The sequence below is a fragment of the Pleurodeles waltl genome, chromosome 3_1, assembly GCF_031143425.1.
Source record: "Pleurodeles waltl isolate 20211129_DDA chromosome 3_1, aPleWal1.hap1.20221129, whole genome shotgun sequence".
NCBI lineage: Eukaryota > Metazoa > Chordata > Amphibia > Caudata > Salamandridae > Pleurodeles > Pleurodeles waltl.
The window spans coordinates 1,639,221,942-1,639,229,751 of record NC_090440.1 but is presented as its reverse complement, the minus strand read 5'-3'; the positions used below and the strand labels follow the sequence as shown (position 1 = coordinate 1,639,229,751).

The following is a 7,810-nucleotide window of genomic DNA, read 5'->3' as shown; positions in this document are numbered from 1 at the left end:
AGGAAATGCAGCATGGACACATCACATTTTTACATTGAAAACTGATGTGTTTTTTGTAAAGTGCCCAGCTGTGGATTTTGATCTCTAGCTCAGCCGGCACCTATGAAAACCTACCACACCTGTGCATTTTTTAAAACTAGACACCTAGGGGAATCCAGGATGGGGTGACTTGTGGGGCTCTCACCAGGTTCGTTAACCAGAATCCTTTGCAAACCTCAAAATTTGGTCAAAAAAACCACTTTTTCCTCAAATTTTGGTGATAGAAAGTTCTGGAATCTGAGAGGAGCCACAAATGTCTTTCCACCCAGCGTTCTCCCAAGTCTCCCGATAAAAATGGTACCTCACTTGTGTGGGTAGACCTTGTGCCCCCGACAGGAAATGCCCCAAAACACAACGTGGACACATCACATTTTCCCAAAGAAAACAGAGGTGTTTCTTACAAAGTGCCTAGCTGTGGATTTTGATCTCTAGCTCAGCCGGTACCTAGGGAAACCTATCAAACCTGTGCATTTTTGAAAACTTGCCACCTAGGGGAATCCAAGATATGGTGACTTATGGGGCTCTAACCAGGTTTTGTTACCCAGAATTCTTTGCAAACCTCACAATTTGGCCCAAAAAAAAAAAACATTTTTTCTTCACATTTTGATGACAGAAAGTTCTGGAATCTGAGAGGAGCCACAAATTTCTTTCCACTCAGCATTCCCCCAAGCCTCCCAATACAAATGGTACCTCACTTGTGGGGGTAGGCCTAGTGCCCGCGAAGTGAAAGGCCCCAAAACACTATCTGGACACATCAAAATTATCAAATACAAAACTATCTATTTTTTTGGGGGGGGGGGGCCTGGGTTTTTGGTCCTGGGCTCAACAGCCATATAGGGAAACCTACCAAACCCAGACATTTCTGAAAACTAGATACCCGAGGCAGTCCAGGGAAGTGTGACTTGCGTGGATCCCCTGCTGTTTTCTTACCCAGAATCCTCAGCAAACCTCAAATGTAGCTTTAAAAAAATCAAATTTTTCCCACATTTCTGTGTGGCATCACTGCATCGGGACTAATTTCCTACCACCCAACATTCCCCTCAGTCTCCTGGTAAATATGATACCTCACTTGTGTAGATGGGCCAAGTGCCTGTGACAGGGAAGAGACAAAAACATGTCAAAATTGAGGAGGAACAAAAGCGGGTCCAAAAGGGCAGTTTGAAAAAAACATTTTTAGGCTGACAAGTGGGGCAGGAGTTTTATCGGTATAGATGAGACAATGCTGGGTGGTAGGAATTTTGTGTATTCCTGCAGATTCCTGAAGGTTCCACCATAAAAATGTGGGAAAAATGTGTGATTTCCAGCAAAGTTGGATGCTTGCAGGGCATTGTGGGTAAGAAAATGGTACGGGTGCATGTGAAGCACACCACCCTGGACTCACCCAGATGTTTAGTTTTTAGATGTGTCTAGGTCTTGTGGATTTTTCTACATGGCAGCATCCCAAAAGTGGGACGATTTTGAGAGTTAGCCAAGCTCTAATGGCCCAAATATAAAACCAAAACCCAAAATAATCAAATGTCCTCTTGCTTGCCCTGGGATAATATGTTTTAGTGTGCAGGGGGAGAGCTGAAAGACTCTTACCCCTTTCAGTTCGGTTGGGGGCATAACCATGCCCATACTGGTTGGTAGCCACCCCTGCACTATTTTTATTTTTTTAATTCCCTGGCATCTAGTAGGTTTTCTGCCCCCCCCGGGGAGTGAATCGGGGGTAATTGCCCCATCTGCCCACTGGTGGGCAGAATACCTTTGGCCCCATTTATTAGGGGTGGGGGCATGGCCATACCCCCACCCTCTTTTTTTGAAAAAATAATCTTCCCTGGTCTCTGGTGGGCTGGCCTTCTAAAAATAGGCATATGGCCAGCAGTAATGTGCCCCCATGGGGAGCAACCCTTGCCCAAGGGGCTGCCCCCCCAAAGAAACACACACATACACACACCAATCCCTGGTGCCTGAGTGGGGGCAGATTGGTCCAATAGAAATAGACTGATCTGCCCCCAATGGGGGCAGAAATGGCCTCAAATAAATCCCCCCCCCCAGGCAAACGACCCTTGCCTAAGGGGTCGCTCCTGTCGTGTGAAATTGACGCAAAAAAAAAAAAATCCCTGGTGTCTAGTGGTTTATGCCCCCCCTTGGGGACAGATTGGCCTAATAAAAATAGGCTGATCTGCCCCCAAAGGGGGCAGAAATGGCCTAAAGACAATTTGCCCTACACAGGAGCGACCCTTGCCTCTGGATGGGGGGGGCGGGGGAGTGGAATGAATGTGAATTGGGAGAATATAAAATTGTCCTGGGGAAGGTAGTAGAAAGGACTGTGAAAAGACACTGGAACGCGTTGACGCAAGTTGAATTGCTGGACTCATTGGAACTGGCGAAGAATAGATGAGATATTTTTTGCATGAGTCAATTGGCCACTGTATACCTGATTTGGGACAGCAAAAAGACAATAGACCAGGGAGGGTGTCTTGTGTGTGGTCTCCCAATTTCGTTAGGCCAGAGATTGTACAGAAGTCCCCTGTGGGTCCTGTTGGCTTTTTTATGATTGTCTGTTTTTAATGGGTTTTTTTTATGGTGTATGGTAATATTTATGAAATATGAAATTTTGATATTCCTTTATTAAGATTGATCATTTGAGTGAATGAATGTATGGGTAGGGAATTGAGTGGTGGATAGCATGATAATTCCCCCATGCGATTATTTCTTTCAATTGTTTTCTGCCTAGTGACCATTACTGCAGTTTATGGTCTATGTTAACTGTCTGGTTCTTCCCTGGATGTATAGAAGTAGGGTATGCACATCGACGTCAGGATGTCATCAGGTCACAGACGTACAATCAGCTAAGTCTGCACAACTAGGTTTCAGACTCCCATTGATGCATGGATCTTCCCAAAAATGCCCCACGATTATTTGTGATAGCCTCCCAGTAACTGTTAAGCTGCAGTAGAATATGAGTGTCACATTTGCAATGGTGCGATAGGTAAGATCAAATGAGAAGAGGAGCATTGGCAAGAGGCTTTTATAGGACCTACAGAGAAATGGAAAAACCTTAACGAAATCTGCGTCAATGGAATTGCCTGTGAAGTGACAGGAACTGCCAAACTGTGCTCTACAATTAAAACGACATCAGAGGTTTGTTACAGAAAGCACACTGATGGGGGGATTAGAGCAATTCGTGATGGCTTTTTGCATTAAACCACTGACCATCATCAGTCGTAGAGATCCTATGGATAATAAAAACAGTCACTGGAGAAGCCCGCACCTTTGTAAGAGTTAGTTTACATCACAAAAACAAAAAAATGCTGAAAGCAGCGACGTCCTCTAATGAATAGAATATGACATTAGCAGTGTGATGTCACGTAATGCAAGAAAGTTGTCTACGTTTCATGACAGAGCAATCCAGTTATTACCTTGGAGAAATAAACAATATTTGCATTAATCCTAGTACATGGAAGTTGAACCAGAAAACAATCTAGGTACTATTCTGTACAACACACAATTATAGAGGACCAGATTATAGATCTAGTTGGGAAGTTTAGGGGCGAGTGTTCAGTTTTGAGATCCATCTAGCTGATGAGATACTAAAGGAATATTTCCAAAATGTACTGGAATACTGCGGGTTGCACTATTTTACCATGTTGTTCTCAACAAGGTAGTCAATATCTCTCTCTCTTCCCAATCTATCCCTCGCTAACACCCTGTATTTAAATGCACACTGGTCCATCTGTCTTTTATGTGCTCGGTAGAGTACTCCTTTTGTAATGTACGATGTGAACTGTCACGTGGCCCTCTTTATTGAATCAACAAGGTTCATCACGTAAAAAGAAGATTATTTTTTCAACTGTCAAAATTCCATTCGAATACTCCATCACCAACATACTTTGTATTTCTAAAATTAAATGAATTGGAAACTTAAGAAATAGTGTGGAATCTGGCTCTGTCTTTCATGAAAAGAAAAATACCTTTGTGTTACAGACATAGCAAAGACAAGTGGGGTGACTATTATGTGCTGTTTACCAATGCAGAAATACTCCTTATGCACATCAGAAACATCAAATCCTCTCAGGGGTACAAGTGGCAAGCTGAAGATGAAATGTTTATGAATGCCACTCAGAATGCGATCTCTATATGCGTGCTATGCAGAATGCAACATGGACATGGGTGCTGCGCACAAGACAACCTCATTAGTGCCCTGCACAGATCGATCTGTGCAAGGGTGCCATGCAGAATGCAACCTGCGCAAAGGTGTGGTACAGAATGTGAGCCCTACATGGCTGCCATCAGAAATAAGACTTGGCATATCAGCCATGCCACAAAAGTTTGATATGGCAATGTTACAGAATGATGCAACTAGAAGCAGTGTTACTGTTACACAATAAGCTGAATATACAGTCAGTAAAAGCTATGCCACACGTGCATTAAAGAACTACATCCCATCTCCTGCCGGGATCAGGCACCAACACGTGTGGTTATCACAAACGGCAGCGATCCCAGTGTCAGTAAGGGTCCTTCGAGGCGCTCAGTCGTAACCAGACCGTCACACAGTAAAACCATCCCTAAGTCTCACCGCCCGGGGTCCTACAGTGAGATACGTCCCACTCCATCCCTCCTTCTTGTCCTGAACAGCTCACGTCACGAAACCTAGCCTAACCAGTGAGCGTGAGAAAACACGTTGCTGCCCTGTCCATTACACGCTCACCTAAGGGTACCAACAACCAAACCCGGCTCACTCCAAACTGGGCGGCACCGCCAACTTAGAAGGATGGCTCGGACAAAGGCACGTGTGGACTTTCACAGCCAATCAGCATTTTGGAATTCTGTGTGGCGACCTAAGATTGGCTGAGGTGCCCCCAATGCTCCAATCTAAGTCACCTTACACATTAACAGTACCTTCCACCCCCACACGACTCCCTGAATATGTTCAGCTGTGGGATTGGTTGTCATGCGACCCGGAAGTGCTAAAAGTACGGACAAATGACATCCGTTAAAAGATCAGCAACGGACGACGGACATTAGCCCGAATTCACGGAGGGTCCGTGTAAGTAGTGGACAGGTGGTCACCTTACACTATAGTCATGTTTATACTCGTGCGTGTGTAGGAGGGAATTTGGGTGTTGGTCTATTACGTTTGATCTGCCTTTCGGGCTTCGTTGTGAAACACTTTAGTCTGGGAAATAGAAAATCAGTTGGTTGCCACTGCTGTATGATCATCAGTTGCTAACGTTGCTTTCCTTGATGTGATGAGAAACGATATAATTTGACGTTATTTGAAGCCCATTTTATTATTGCTATGGGGTACGTAGATCAAGAAATCCTCTGCATCACGTTGCTGCACATCGAATTTAATGCTGGTTTGCAATTTACTTCTTCATTTTAATCCTAACCCTTTAGGGTCGTACGACGCTGTCGGTACTATAGCATGCTTTTCACGATCAAACCTAGCTTGTGTAGGCGATCCTACGGTGCAGAACAAAACGAAGATGCTGGTTCATCTCACGTCAAATTATCAACTCATTCACTTCTTCAAAACATTACGTGTTCTACTTTTAATATCTACTTGCAGTCCACGTGCACACACTAACCAGACCACCAAAAGATATAAACCGGGCCGATTGCTTTGAAATGATATGAATTGTATAAATAACCAGAAAGGTATAAACCATACCCATTGCTTTATAATGTTGTAAATTGTGTATGCAACCAGAGTGCTCGGATACGTCTTAGTAATGCTGTTATAAAGATTAGTTATTTTTCCACCTGTGTCATTTTATGACACTGAATATGTAAGTTCTTTAGCAGATCATCTCATAGTACAACAGTTTACTTCTTTGCCATAACTATGAGCACATACGAGGGGTTATATGAATGACTGCACATTTCCATTTTACATTGAGATTAACTCAGTTAAGTTTTTTCAGAATGGCATACAAATTTCAAAAGTTGTTTTTTTCCCTTATGAAATGATTGACTTGTATGAAAAGCGTCATGTGACCATTGTAGCCGCAGGGGGAGGAAGTAAACAGTAAGTGGTGCTCCGGTTTTGGAATGCCCACTAAGTTTGTGCCCATCCAGAAACCTGCGTATTTAAAGGTATTAACCAACTCCTGCCCATCCTGCTAAAGTTCGTAAATTTACTTCTGACAAACGTAATAATAAAACCTTTTCCAAGGGTAGAAAGGGAGTTTCTGTATAGGTGGAGGAGATATTTCCTACTTGTGAAAAAATAATTGTTTTAAGAGGTGTATTTCATCTTGCTCAACACAGCCCCCCTCCCCCAAAACAAATATCTGCATGCTTATTTTCTCGTGCAAAAATGGAATTTCTCATATATGTGAAGGAATATGTGTGGAATCTTGCAGTTATTGCAGAGTTCCAGACCTAGCTGTGTTAAAGTTTGTGAATTTCTGAAAGTTGCAAGCCAGCAGAATTCCAAGGTGAGAGACCTGTTGGTGCACTTTTGTGATATTCTTTAAGAATAGGGCTCAAGTTGGTTTTACAGTGATTCGCCATTGTTTAAAAAAAAAAAAAATGGCATGTAACAAACATGTTTACTCAATTGATGCTTTAAGGACTTGATATTTAAAGTTCTTTAATATGCAATATAGGTCATTAAAACCCTCTAACCGGTACGGTTTGTTCCATGTTACAAATATATTTTGAAACCATTTATTTTGAACACAAAGTAACAGCAAAAAAGTTTCGAAAAATTGTATACAGCCTTCCTGTGTTTGCTTTAAAAAAAAAAAAAAAAAAATTGATTTGGGTATGCTGCATGCTTTAAAAAACATTCTTACGTACCTTTTCGGTATGTAACTGCATATAATAAAGGGACATTCTAGGAGAATTTTAAAATCACAAATTGGTTAATTTTATCAAATGTATGTCTACTTTTTGTATTGGAAGCATTGCATTGATGCAAGGCAAGTTTACACCTCACTGTCTATCAAAAGAGCCCTTATACTAACGGTTACACTTTTGCATTAATGAACTGCATATAGAACATTGTCAGCAGCTTACGCACAAGAATGCATCTCTTGCCTTAGGAGCAGACAATCCTCTTTCCCTCCACAATAGTGTGGCTCTGAAAAATGAAAGTAAAACATTGTGCTGCTTGGAGTGGAGGTTACTTGACGTGGACAAATTACACCTGCAAAGTTTTTGACCTTGATCCCAAACAGTATGTACTGTGAATCGGTTGACTGGAATTTCATGCTCTTGATTTTTTTAGAATACAGGTAATTCAGCAACTTTCCAATTTGTAGTTATTGGAAGCAAGCATTTCTTATACTATCGGAGAGGCTAGCTGGAGGGTGACTGCTTTTTAGGTTGAGCTCGCAAGCGTGTTGACCTGTTGTCATTACTGTTGTCTTTTAACCATGCACATTTCACGCTTGTCACTTTAATTTGTTCCTAGTCTTGCCTTTCAAAAATCACTTGATGTCATTGGTAAATGCTTTGTTTGTCCCGCCTTGAGGCTGTTTTTGTCACGTCTTGCAGACTGCCCTATTACATGGATTATTGCACGATTGCTGATATAATTCAGTATGGGTGAATTGTTTTTTCTTTTGTCTCTCCCCTTTGTGCTGCATGGCGGCCATGGCACAAACAGTCACAACAGGGGAAGAAGGTAAATGGAAGTGCTTTCGTTATATACAGGGCCACTGGAATTATGTGGCAGGAAAATGCCAAATTATGATGCAGGGTTGACCAATTTATGTGGCAAGAAAAGTCCAGTTATGAATTTATAATGCCAATAGTGCCAACTCAAGCAAATGCG

At 42.2% G+C, this 7,810-nt stretch overlaps 1 protein-coding gene across 2 annotated transcripts in view; it reads left to right on the top strand.

Annotated features, from left to right (window-relative positions):
• The first annotated feature begins 4,963 nt into the window (after nt 1-4,963).
• Nucleotides 4,964-7,810, top strand: part of TLK1 (tousled like kinase 1) — a 618,148-nt gene continuing 615,301 nt past the window's right edge. For both annotated transcript variants that reach the window (XM_069225321.1, XM_069225320.1), the window contains exon 1: nt 4,964-5,071. The gene's annotated coding sequence lies outside the window, so the exon portion shown is untranslated. The remainder of the gene's footprint in view (nt 5,072-7,810) is intronic.